The sequence below is a fragment of the Mustelus asterias genome, chromosome 14 (genome assembly GCF_964213995.1).
Source record: "Mustelus asterias chromosome 14, sMusAst1.hap1.1, whole genome shotgun sequence".
In the NCBI taxonomy this organism is placed as follows: domain Eukaryota; kingdom Metazoa; phylum Chordata; class Chondrichthyes; order Carcharhiniformes; family Triakidae; genus Mustelus; species Mustelus asterias.
Genome location: NC_135814.1, coordinates 20,788,095 through 20,802,333, shown reverse-complemented (window position 1 = coordinate 20,802,333; position 14,239 = coordinate 20,788,095). Strand labels below are relative to the sequence as shown.

The window sequence follows — 14,239 nt, the reverse complement described above, 5'->3', positions numbered from 1 at the left end:
GCAAATGGAGTTCAATGCGGAAAAGTGTGAGGTGATTCACTTTGGAAGGAGTAACAGGATTACAGAGTACTGGGCTAATGGTAAGATACTTGGTAGTGTGGATGAACAGAGAGATTTCGGTGTCCATGTGCATAGATCCCTGAAAGTTGGCACCCAGGTTGATAGGGTTGTTAAGAAGGCATACGGAGTGTTAGCTTTTATTGGGAGAGGGATTGAGTTTCGGAGCCAAGAGGTCATGTTGCAGCTGTACAAAACTCTGGTACGGCCGCATTTGGAGTATTGCGTACAGTTCTGGTCACCGCATTATAAGAAGGATGTGGAAGCGTTGGGAAGGGTGCAGAGATTTACTAGGATGTTGCCTGGTATGGTGGGAAGGTCTTATGAGGAAAGGCTGAGGGACTTGAGGTTGTTTTCGTTAGAGAGAAGAAGGTTAAGAGGTGACTTGATAGAGGCATACAAGATGATCAGAGGATTAGATAGGGTGGATAGTGAGAGCCTTTTTCCTCGGATGGTGATGGCTAACATGAGGGGACATAGCTTTAAATTGAGGGGTGAGAGATATAGGACAGATGTCAGAGGTAGGTTCTTTACTCAGAGAGTAGTAAGGGCGTGGAATGCCCTGCCTGCAGCAATAGTGGACTCGCCAACATTAAGGGCATTTAAATGGTCATTGGATAAACATATGGATGAAATTGGAATAGTGTAGGTTAGATGGGCTTTAGATTGGTTTCACAGGTCGGCGCAACATCGAGGGCTGAAGGGCCAGTACTGTGCTGTAATGTTCTATGTTACGGGAATACGGCAGGAGGGTGGACCGTGGTGAGACGCTCTGGCAGAGATTTGGTGCAGATTCGATGGGCTGAATGGCCTCCTTCTGCACTGTAGAGATTCTATGGTTATGATGCTATGGCTAATGCCACTTCCTCGTTTGGGTGACAGTGAAGAAAGTGACCTGCACACACACACAGCCATTAGGTGGGCAGCAGTGGCAGTGCCGCCGTGTCTGAAGCATGGCAGGAAAAGCTAGGGAGAGGGCAAACTCTGCACCATCCCTCTGCTAAGTTGGAATCAGATTCTTCCATGTTATTTGACACTGATAGGAAGTTACCTGGCAGATCAGCCAGCATCCTGAAGTACATGCCCATTCAGCACTCTCCGATTTCTTTGCGGGAATGCTTGCCTGCCACCTACCTCTCTGGTGAACTGGCAGATGAACCATTCTTTTACCCTAATGGGCGGCACGGTGGCAGAGTGGTTAGTATTGCTGCCTCACAGCGCCAGGGATCCGGGCTCAATTCCAGCCTCGGGTGACTATCTGTGTGGAGTTTGCACATTCTCCACGTGTCTGCGTGGGTTTCCTCCGGGTGCTCTGGTTTCCTCCCACAGTCCAAAGATGTGTGAGTTAGGTTGATTGGTCATGCTAAATTGTCCCTTAGAGTCAGGGGCATTAGCAGGGTAAATATGTGGGGTTATCGGGGTAGGGCTTGGGTGGGATAGTTGTCGGTGCAGACTCGATGGACCGAATAGCCTCATTCTGCATTGTAGGGATTCTATGATTCGATAACCTATTTTGCCCACTCATGCCCAGTGTCTCAGCATGTACTGATGCCACCTCTATTATGGCCTCCAAAGTGGGTGGAGTGCCAGTGTTTGAGCTGGTAGCTGTGAATATCAGATCAGGTAACTGGGATTCCCTTCATTAGTGTTGGGTTGTGCTGTCTTACCTCCAGGAGCTCCTCTGACTGGGCAGGCAGTAGTTCTTGGTTGTCTGAAAGCTGATGTTCAGAAAGAGAATGTTGGTATGTGGGCAGGGGGCTGTGGTGGGAAACAAAAGGGCCATGGTCACATCATCAGCAGATCACTCATCATGCCAGATAGCAGGATAGCTGAGAGTTGAGGTGGGACATAAGGCAGGAAGGTGCATGGATTCTCCATGTTCGCAGTGAAGTTAGATGGCACAGGTTCTGTCACAGCAGAGTACATTCCCCACTGTGGGGCTGAGGAAGTGCAGACATCCATGTCCTCTCTTGGCTCTGCTATGCTTCATCCGCTTGTGAGCCACAAGTGCAACAGCAAGTTGACAAATAGAGAGAGAGAGAGAGAGCAGAATGCCTGTGATTAAGTAGCATTGTGTTTGATCGGTTTGGCCTGCCATGGCTGAATAGCTGGAGATATGTAGACTCATTGAGAGGTGAGACTGGCAGCCTCAGTAGTTGTGTGAGGGTGAGGTGAAGTATCTGAATGTTAGGCATGAGTCCTGAGTGCCAGAGAGTGGTGATGGGTGAATGATGGGTAGGTGTTTTGAGTACCTGGAGAGGTTGGCGGTGTGCTGGGTAGGAGATGTCTTGTGAAGATGCAGTCGCTGATGTTGACCAATCCCCATGTGGCCATTACATCTCCTGTGGCACTGCAACCAGTTCCTTTAGTCCAGATTGAATTCCTTGATCACTTGCTTGGAGCCCCTTCTGGGAATAGTTTCCAGTCCTTGCACCAATCTTGCCAGATATTGGTGCATCTCCCTCCTGCCAACTCGACCACCAATGTCTCCAGTGCCATAGCCTCCACCCTGGATCCCTTTGTTGGCCCTGGTGTTCAGCCTCTAAGAATTTCCATTGTAGTAATGTGTTTGTCCAGCTTTCCTTCAAGAGACAGCCTGCCTTTAAGAAACACCATTTGTCTGTAGCATGTGGTCTACAAACAATCCAGCAGAGGCTTCAACCTGTGCCCAGAGCTCGCCAGCAGTACTAGAAACGGAGCTACCCACTGGCTAGCTCCACAAACATTTCAGTGAGACGGGTGAAAAGATTTTGCACATTGTTGACCTCGATCTGAACAGGAATGGACACCTCACAAATCTCAAAGCCCATTCGGAAAAGTCAAAAGCAACCAAATTCTCGCTCTAAAACTTTATGCACCCAGGACATAAGAATATAAGGACATAAGAAATAGGAGCAGGAGTAGGCCATCTAGCCCCTCGAGCCTGCCCCGCCATTCAATAAGATCATGGCTGATCTGAAGTGGATCAGTTCCACTTACCCGCCTGATCCCTATAACCCCTAATTCCCCTACCGATCAGGAATCCATCTATCCGTGATTTAAACATATTCAACGAGGTAGCCTCCACCACTTCAGTGGGCAGAGAATTCCAGAGATTCACCACCCTCTGAGAGAAGAAGTTCCTCCTCAACTCTGTCCTAAACTGACCCCCCTTTATTTTGAGGCTGTGCCCTCTAGTTCTAGTTTCCTTTCTAAGTGGAAAGAATCTCTCCATCTCTACCCTATCCAGCCCCTTCATTATCGTATAGGTCTCTATAAGATCTCCCCTCAGCCTTCTAAATTCCAACGAATACAAACCCAATCTGCTCAGTCTCTCCTCATAATCAACACCCCTCATCTCTGGTATCAACCTGGTGAACCTTCTCTGCACTCCCTCCAAGGCCAATATATCCTTCCGCAAATAAGGCGACCAATACTGCACACAGTATTCCAGCTGCCAATGCAGCCCACTTGATTGACACCTCCTCCTTAATATTCATTCTCTCCACTACTGATGTACATTGGCAACAATGCGAACCAGTTACAAATGCACAGTGGAAACTCACCAAGACTCCTTAGGCAGCACCCATGACTGCTACCATCTAGACAGACAAATGTAGCAGACACATGGGAACACCGCCACCTTGAAGTTTCCCTCCAAGTCACTCAACATCCTGACATGGAAATATATCGTCATTCCTTCACTGTTGCAGGGTCAAAATCTTGGAACTCCCTCTTTAACAGCATTGTGGGTGTACCTTCACCTCAGGGACTGCAGAGTTCTAAAGACAGCTCGCCACTACCTTCTCAAGGACAACTAGGATGGACAATAAATGCTGGTCTAGCCAGCAACCCCCACATCCCAAGAATTAATTTTTTTTTAAATGGAGACTAATGAGGTATGATTCAGTCGCCGAGTATGTTCAAGGCAAATATCAGATGACAGCAGAGGCACTATCAAGAATACCAAAACCAAATTTCATCGAGGAGGGGGGTGAAAGCATACATCACTCATGACCAAACATCCACTGGCTACTGCAAGAGATAAAACAAGTGCAACAGCAAGATGACAAATATATCCCAGATAAAAGAATACAGTCTGGAAGGATGGCCAGTCTATACTCCTAACAGCCCCAGTACTATGGCAGTACTTTGAACAGAGACGGCATCTCAGGATAGTCATTCTGAGAACACTTTGATTTGAGGTTTTCCAAAAAATTCAGTCAAGGTCACTTAGGAATAGCAAAATGCCATGCAACAGCCCAGCAATCTGCCTGGTGGCCAGGAATCTACTGAAGAACTAATTGAATTTCCTTACATGTGCAGTGAACAGTCAAGGTGAAGAGAACCACTATCACCCTCCATTTTTATATCAAGGCCATGCAAGTGCCTGGGAATGTATTTATTTGATTTTAGAGGAAGGTATTTCTATCACCATTGACTGATTGAAGTGAACAGATTGCACAGCATCACGGTGGAAGCAATCATTTATTCATTGAAGTGAATCTATGCATCACATAGCATCCAAAACATTGTAATGTCAGACATTGGTGCACAATTTGCAAATGAATTATTCCACAACTTTGCAAAGGAATGTGGGTTAATTCACGTAACTAGCTCACCTCAATATCCGCAAATGGATGGAGAAGCTGAGAGGATGTTCGAACTATCAAAGACTCGATGAAGAAGAATGAAGACCTTAGTTTGAGTTATAAGGAGAGGCTGGATAGACTAAGACTCTCATTTGGAGCATAGGAGATACAGGGGTGATCTTATAGAGGTCTATAAAATAATATGGGGCATAGATCAGTTAGATAGTCAACATCTTTTCTCAAAGGTAGGGAAGTCTAAAACTAGAGGGCATAGGTTTAAGGTGAGCGGGGAGAGATACAAAAGAGTCCAGAGGGACAATTTTTTCACACACAGGGTGGTGAGTGTCTGGAACAAGCTGCCAGAGGTAGTAGTAGAGGCGGGTACAATTTTGTCTTTTAAAAAGCATTCAGACAGTTACATGGGTAGGATGGGTATAGAGGGATATGGGCCAATTGCGGGCAACTGGGACGAGCTTAGTGGTTAAAAAAGAGGGCAGCATGGACAAGTTGGGCCAAAGGGCCTGTTTCCATGCTGTAAACCACTATGATTCAATGACTCCATGACTTTAATTGTAGCTGTCCTTAGTCATTGAACCCCCACCACTACAAAATGGGCTCTCAACATCAAAATTGTTCACAAGAAGATGACTGAGAATACAACTTCCAGCTCTGCAACAGAAACTAGAACTAAATATCACCTCAAATGACCATGACGGAGTTGAAAAGACATGTGAGGAGGAACAGAGACACAAAGAAGCTCATAACTTCAACTTGAGGCACAGTGCACAAGACTTATCAGTGTTGCAGCCCGGGAAAAATATATGGAAACCAGAACAACAGAAAAAAAAGCATAATAACAAGAAGCTCCATAACTGAGACCTTACAGGATTGAGATGGAGCGGGGAAATAAAAGTAGACACTGCATATATCCTTGGAAAGAAATATCCTTGGAACTTAATATCCTTGGAAAGAAACTTGGGCTTACTATTCAGAACTGAACAAAGATTAAAAACAAGAAAAAGCTCTACAACCACCCAGAAGAAAGAGACATATTAAATGAAGGGAGAATGCGGAATATCCTTGACATTCGGAAGAGATCAGAATAAGATCAGACTGGGAGATTGGTGAAGCCACCTCAGAGACAAACCTTATCAAATCTGAGACTTTGAGGGGAGAGGTAATGATGATGTAATGATGCATGACTTCACTAACAAAGATCTGGAGGGAGGCAAAGTCCAACCTCAGGCAGAGTTCCTAAGATTGTAAACAGAGGTTTAAATAGATAAAGATTGAGTCTGACGAAGGGTCATCCAGACTCGAAACCTTGGCTCTCTTCTGTCCCCACTGATACTGTCAGACCTGCTGAGATTTTCCAGCACTTTCTGTTTTGGTTTCAGGTTCTGCAGTATTTTGTTTTTATTTAAATAAATAATAATGGTTTTAACAAACTATCGGATTCAGTAGCTTAAAGGCAAAATGCTGTGTGGATGCTGGAATCTGAAATGAAAGCAGAAAATGCTGGAAAAACTTAGCAGGTCAGAAGAGAGAAGATAGAGGCAACATCTCAAGAAACAACGCTGTTTCTCTCTCCACAGATGCTGCCAGACCGGCTGAGTTTTTCCAGCATTTTCTGTCTTGAGTAGGTTACTTAAAGGAAACTCCGAAGAACCCCATCTCGACCTCAAACACATGACAAAACAGTCTTCAGTCATAAGATTTTATATGTATGTTTGTGTGTGTGTGTATATACATATGTGAAATTAATTCTTCACAGATCCGAGAATGCTTCAAAGAGAGTTGGCTATAAATAAAAATACACATAATTACCAGGAATTTACTGTCCAAAATGTTAACATCACATTTCAGAAGGGATCATTGGAAGCTATAGTGATGCCAGAATGATTAATGGTAGCAACATCGACTACACATTAAAAAAACATTGTGGTAACAAGAAACTTCTCACGCTGAACAGAATTTTAAGGTTGTGTCACTCAACATGTTCCTTTTCTTGATGTTCTTAGAATCATAGAATCCTACAGTGCCATTCGGCCCATCAAGTCTGCACCGACCACAATCCCACCCAGGCCCAATCCCCATAACCCCAGGGTTCTATCCCCATAACCCTCTTCTTGAAAGAGGAGACTCTTTCTCTGAAACCTCATCCAAATGAATATTCTGAATATGAGGGTCTGGACATTGAGGCGGAATTCTCCGGTCACACTGGTCTAAAAACTGGAAATTCCGTCCGACCGTCAATGGCGTTGCATATTCGCTGCAACCCGTTCGCTAAAATTCCAGTGGTGGGCGGGATGGGAGAATTCCGGCCTGAGGGCGGAATTTTCCCATCCGGGAATCGTCGCGGGTGGGGGTTGTAGACAATGCAAAGGTTCATTGACCTCAGGCAAGATTTTCCGGTCTTGGGGCGAGCGCAGCTGGAAAATCCTGCCCTGAGTGTTGGCGGATTTTCTGACTGTGCAGAACGTCACTGAGCTGACTCTGTCTCAACCAAAACCTGCCCACCGTGTCCAGGGACACCGAGCCTGACTAAAGATCTGTCACCACAGTCCCAGCAGGCTTGAGCCAACTCCAAACAATTAAAGATTGACTCTTGAGGTCTCATGATGAAGCGATGCAATCTCGAAAAGATCTTCATTTTACAAGGGACTGAGCTTGTTTACTTTCGAAGTTGCCAAAAGCAATGATGTCATACGGAATACCTGATGTTTGTTGTTGGAGTTAGATAAGAGATTGATGGAGTTAGATAAGAGATTGATGGAGTTGGATAAGAGATTGATGTAGTTGGAGTAACCCCCAGGAATCATTAATATTAATTGCTTCATATTAACATACGGCCACAAAAGGAATGTCACACGAAAACAGAGTACCAAATAACCATTCGCTATGACATCATGCATTTTGATGGAAAGTTACATACAAATAAACACCATTAAGATTAATCATTTCGGAAAGGCCAATGTCATGCCAGGCTTTGAACTATTCATTGTTACTAGATTTTAAACCTGGATTAATCAGAGGCAAAGGACTCCTTCTATTTTCATCCATTGTTGATGGACCAAAGTTGTTTTAAAATCTGCGGCTAAGAAATGCTTCTCTGTTAATCTATGTTCTAGGTGACTACTGACCAGTGCATGGGCCCTTGATTTAAAAAAATCCTTACTGTTGACACAGTTTGAAATGGTCAATTGGTTTTATGGTCAGGTTTACACACTTTCTCAGCTGTCACTCAGAGCAATTCTAATTTTCTGGGACCTGTGTTAAGACTCGAACACAATGTCCCGAGGAGTATGACTCATGTCGATGAGACAATGGATAAAATTGTTTATATTGCTCAGTTTAAAGTTTGTATCTCCTGTTACTATGCAACAAGCATGTAGTATATCACAAGTCTGAGATTTGCCAAAGGATTGGAGGTGAAAGGTACAGTTATAATCATGATCAGGTGTTTTGCCTTGCACAGATGCTGGCACTGTCCTTATCCCTAGCATAACTCAGGGCAAACACTCAGAACAGAAATGGTGCACCTATCTTCTGCTTCCGCCCCCTCCCACCCCACTCTCACCATGCTCCATTCCTCTCTCAACTTCAACTTAAATGTATCTAGCCTCCAAAATTCATCCCTCCTCCCACTGCCAAACAAAGGTGACTGCCTTTCCTATTGGCACCTTGAGCTCATGGCACAGCCCTAGCCCTCACTGACCTCCTCATATGGCTCCAGTTCCAACTGGATGATTGTTACCTTTGAGCCGTAACAATCCTTCATGTGACAGTGTGAGTTATTTTGCTGCAGTGGTGGTGCCTTATTGGTGAGATCACATACCAACCGACCCAAGAACAGCTTCTTCCCTGCTGCCGTCAGACTTTTGAATGGACCTACCTTGCATTAAGTTGATCTTTCTCTACACCCTAGCTATGACTGTAACAGTACATTCTGCACTCTCTCCTTTCCTTCTCTATGAACGGTATGCTTTGGCTGCATAGCACGCAAGAAACAATACTTTTCACTGTATGCTGATATATGTGACAATAATAAATTAAATCAAATCAAATTTAAAAATCTTGCAACTTGTATGTTTAAATATGAACCTTTCATTGGTAGGCTTTAATTAATTACACTTCCAAGGTATGGCCATGCATGGTGGAACAGCACCAGTCTAGCTAACTTAGAGTGTTGCTTCTAGACTATTCTCTCTGAGTCTGTTACCATGTGACTGCATACATTATAGCATGCATTATGCTTTCTCCAGTCTAACATTAACCCTTGCTTTGCTGGGCACCTTTACATTATAATGGATGCAGACACATATCACACATCCCCCTTTCTTTTCTAAAGGAAACTTTCCTCCATCTGAACAGAATTTTTACTTCATGTCACAATACAATTTTTTTTTTTTACTTAACTATCCTCCCCTGACATCAAGTTTCTAGCTGGAGTTTTCTGGCTGTTCCTGCCAGTGGAATCTTCTGGTCCCTTCAATGGCGAACCCCCGCCACTGGTTTCCTGGCAGCAGGGGGGTGCATACCAGAAGATCCCGTCGCCCAGCCAATGGCGGGTCACTTCTGCTCCTGTGAAGCACACCGCGGGGGTGCAGGAAATCCCACCCACTAACATTATGAATTCAGACAGTTTTGGGAGGAATGGTAGTAATACTCTGTTTCTGGTACTTGGCTATCTCCATTTGATCCACTTTCCGCACTCCTTCACATTGTGTTTCTCTCTGTTAAAAATTCTTCTGCTTATTCCATACACTGTGGATTTGTCCCATTCCTCCTGAGGGGAATGTGCACTCTGTTCATTCATAGAATGGAATCTGATTTTCTTTTTCCACAGTGTACATCATGTCCTTGCAGGACACATACGTTTCGCAAATGGAATCTTCATTTCCACTTGCAACTTGGAATGTTCTTATTCACTTTGTTTTCCTGGAATGTGAAAGAGTCACCTCAAAAGTCTTCAGTTGTGCTTCCATGTGCTTTATTTTGCTGTTTAAGACAGTCTTCAGTTCTTCATGTTGCTGAATTGTCAGCATTTCTTTTGTATTTAATCTTAATCGTAGCTGTGAGGGACAGCTCGGTGGATAGGATATTAGGATGTAGATAGGCTGGAAAATTGGGCGGGGATCCTGGATTCAGGATTCAATCCTGGACCGGGGAGCGGCGCGGGCTTGGAGGGCCGAAGGGCCTGTTCCTGTGCTGTATTGTTCTTTGTTCTTTGTTCTTTGTTCTTAAAGGCCTGTTCTTTCCACTGTTTATTCTCACTTTCGGGTATCTTATTTTTCTCCCTCAGGGATCTTTTCTTGCCCTCTCTCTGGAGTCTTTTAAGAACAAAGAAAATTATAGCACAGGAATAGGCTCTTCGGCCCTCCAAGCCTGCACCAACCATGCTACCCATATGAACTAAACCCCCCTACTCTTCCGGCAACCATATTCCTTTATTCCCATCCTACTCATGTATTTGTCCAGAAACTCCTTTCAAAGTCACTATTGTATCTGCTTCCACTACCTCCCCCAGCAGCGAGTTGCAGGCACCCACCACCCTCTGTGTAAAAAAACTTGTCTTGAACATCTCCTTTAAACCTTGCCCCTCGCACCTTCAACCTGTGCCCCCTCGTAATTGACTCTTCCACCCTGGGAAAAAGCTTCTGACTATCCATTCTGTCCATGCCCCTCATAATCTTGTAGACTTCTATCAGGTCGTCCCTCAACCTCCGTCCTTCCAGTGAGAACAAACCAAGTTTGTCGAACCTCTCCTCATAGCGATTGCCCTCCATACCAGGCAACATCCTGGTAAATCTTTTCTGTACCTTTTCCAAAGCCTCCACATCCTTCTGGTAGTGTGGTGACCAGAATTGAGCACTATATTCCAAGTGTGACCTAACCAAGGTTTTGTTGCCCTCTCTCTGGGGTCTTTTGCCCTCTCTCTGGGGCCTTTGGTTGCCCTCTCTCTGGGGTCTTTTGGACCTTTACATTGTAATGGATGCAGGCACATATTACCACACTTCATTCAGTTCCTTTTCTTTTGTAAATGTTGTCTATTTTTCGAGCTGGAGGAAGCTTTTTCAAGATCGAACAGTAATGTAGTGATGCACAGATTTAGGCTATAATATTCAGATTTAAATTGTGATGTGCACCATATTCAACAAATAAGTCGAGAGTTTGTTCCATTGTTTGGGTTGCTGTGCTTGTGAAGTGCTGACTACCATTTAAAAATGGTCACCTCTTGTGTTTGTGATCACTCCCAGTTTGGTCAGTGATTTGATGATTTAGAAACTATTTTAAAAAATGATTTTCAAAGAATTTGTAACACAAAAATTTAAATGAACGAAGTCTGTCGAAAAATGAGATGCTTGGAGAAGAAAGCACACTCAAACCTACAAATCATTCAATAAATGCTGAAAGGAAAGACTTTGGCTTTCGCCTCAAATGCTTTTTATTTATAGAATACCCTGACATTGAAGATAGAGAGCTCAAGGTACAATGCCAGAATGACCTCAATTGATTCTGCATCCTGCACAAATTCACTAAAAATAGGCTGGATTCTGTGGTCAAAGGAACTTTGGTTCATCTTTCATTACAGGACACTGTTAACAAAAACTGTGTTGGAAATGACTAACAGCCTTGTTCAGATGATAGGATCTGTCAACCGGTATTCTGTATGTAGCTTCACACTCGTTTCGAATTGACATGTTGAAGTGGTATACACACAATTATTTCTGTGTTCCTCAAGTTGCTTTGAATCTGTCCAGGTTTAATTTTCCACACTATCCAAATGTCTCTCTCTTCGGTTCAGTATCATTTCTATTTTGTCCGGAAACTCTGCCGTGATGGCACCTTAATATTCTAATATATTGAAGGCACCATCACCTTGGAACCTTTTAAGATGTTGACGGCACTATATAAATGTTAAAGAAAATCACACCAGAAAGACTAAATGAACACATTTTTCTCAATTCAGTTACAAACTTGCATGTTTGGTCATGGCAATTTAAAGTCCACAACTAAAAACAGTTTGGAAACCTTGGTGCTGGGAGAATGGCAAATTATAGTATTATTATTATTGGAATTGTGCAAACATGACTTAGGGTGCAGTTCCAGGAGCTCTCAGCTGCAGTGACAACAGATGAGTTAAAATCTTAAAGGTTAAATGTCCTTGCTGATGTAATTTTACTTATTTTCATCTTCTATCCATTCTAATATGTTAATCCCCCTACAGCATGAGCTTTAATTTTCCACAATAATCCTTGATGTGGCCTCTTATCAAATGCCTTCTGCAAACCCAAGTACAGTACATCTACAAACTCCCCCTTGATCCACAGTGCATGTTATCTTTTGATGGAGGCAGAATCAATCAACAGATTCAGGAACAACATAGATATATTTCTGATGGAAAGCAGGATAAAGGGCTATGGGGAGCAGGCAGGAAAGTGGAGTCGAGACTCCGATAAGCCATGATCATGTTAAATGGCAGAGCGGGCTCGAAGGGCTGAATTGCCTCCTCCAGCCCCTAATTCCCATATTACTCCATCAAAGAGCTCTACTAAATTGGTTAAATATGATTTTACTTTCACATGGGTGGCACAGTGGTTAGCTCTGCTGCCTCACAGCACCCGGGACCCGGTTTCAATTCCTGGCTTGGGTCACTGTCAGTGTGGAGTTTGCACATTCTCCCCGTGTCTGCGTGGGTTTCCTCCGGGTGCTACAGTTTCCTCCCACAGTCCAAAGATGTACGGGTTAGGAGAATTGGCCGTGCTAAATTGCACTTTAGTGTTGGGGGACTAGCTGGGGTAAATGCATGGGGATAGGGCCTGGGTGGGATTGTGATCGGTGCAGACTCGATGGGGCCAAATGGCCTCCTTCTAAACTGTCGGGATTCTATGATTCTACAACAACACCATGCTGACTCTCCCCAATTACCTCGAGTTTTACTAAGTGCCCAGCTGTAACCTCCTTATTGAGCAATTCCAGTACCTTTGCCAGGAAAGACGTCAAGCTAACTGGCCGATAGGCTCCTGTTTCCTGCCTCCCTCCTATCTTGAATGAAGGGTTTATATATTGCAGTCAGATGGAATCTAGCAAATTTTGGAAAATTAACACCAACACATCTACTACCTCATTAGCCACCTCTTTTAACACCCCAGGATGAGGTCCACCAGGACCTGGAGACATGTCAGCGTGCAGCTCCATCAGTTTGTTCAGTACCACTTCCCTGGTGATTGTAATTTCCCCAAGCTCCCCTCTCCCTTTCACATCCTGATTTACAGCTTATGCTGGTATTTTTTTTCTATCTTTTACATTGAAAACAGAAAGCGCAACCCCCCCAAAATAGAACCCCACCCCCTTCCTTCCCACTCTTTGCCTGACTGCTCACACCAAACTTTTAACGGCATTTTCAGTGTATCATCAGGGTCAATTAGCTTTGTAATAAGCCTAATTGACTCTTGATTATTTATCTAAATATGGCAGGTGGCGATGACCTCCTGGTATTATCGCTAGACTGTTAATCCAAAGACACAGCTAATGTTCTGGGGACCTGGGTTCGAATCGCGCCACTGCAGGTGGTGGAATTTGAATTCAATAAAAAATGTCTGGAACTAGGAATCTACCGATGGCCTTGTCGATTGTCAGAAAAACCCATCTTGTTCACAAACCTCCTTCAGGGAAGGGAATCTGGCATCCTTACCTGATCTGGCCTCCATGTGACTCCAGACCCACAGCAATGTGGTTGACTCTCAACTGCCCTTGGGCAATAAACGCTGGCCAGCTAGGGATGCCCATGTCCCATGAATGAATAAGCAAGAAGGCTAATGGAATGCTAATCTTTATTACAAGAGGATCTGAACGTCGAAGTAAGGATGTCATGCTTCAGTTATACAGGGAGTTGATGAGACCGCAACTCGAAGATTGTATGCAGTTTTGGTCCCCTTATTTAAGGAGGACCATAAATGCTTGGAGGTGGTTGAGTGGAGATTTACTAGATTGATATCTGAAATGAGCAGGTTGTTTTAGGAGGAAAGGTTGGACAGACTGGGCTTGTTCTCACTATAGTTTATCAGAGTGAGGGGTGACTTTATTGAAGTAAGTAAGATCCTGAACAGTAGTGACAAGGTCGACATTGAAAGTAAGTTTCCTTTTGTGGGTGAGTCGAGAACTAGGGGACACTCTTTTCATATTAGAGACCACCCTCATAAGACAGAGATTAGGAGAAATCTTCTCTCTCTGAGGTTGTGTGACTTTGGAACACTCTGCCTCAGAATTGGGCTCACTAAATATTTTTAAAGCAGAGGCAGATAGAGTTGTGTTAGACAAGGGAATCTAAGGTTATTGGTGGTAGATGGCGTATGTGGAACTCATCACAAACAGATCAGCCATATGATGGATGGAGCAGGCTTAAAGGGCCAAATGACCTAACACAGCTTCTATTTCATATGTTTGTGCATCAAAATATGATTTTAAAAATCTAATTTTCAATTCCTCCGTACAAAAGGTACAGTGGCACAGCTGCCTCACAGCGCCAGTGGCACAGCTGCCTCACAGTGCCAGGGACCCGGGTTCGATTCCCAGCTTGGGTCACTGTCTGTGTGGAGTTTGCACAT

At 44.1% G+C, this 14,239-nt stretch overlaps 1 protein-coding gene across 5 annotated transcripts in view; it reads left to right on the top strand.

The window, feature by feature from the left end:
• lypd6 (LY6/PLAUR domain containing 6) overlaps nucleotides 1-14,239 on the top strand; it is a 223,063-nt gene that overhangs the window by 199,589 nt on the left and 9,235 nt on the right. The gene's annotated exons all lie outside the window — the stretch shown is intronic.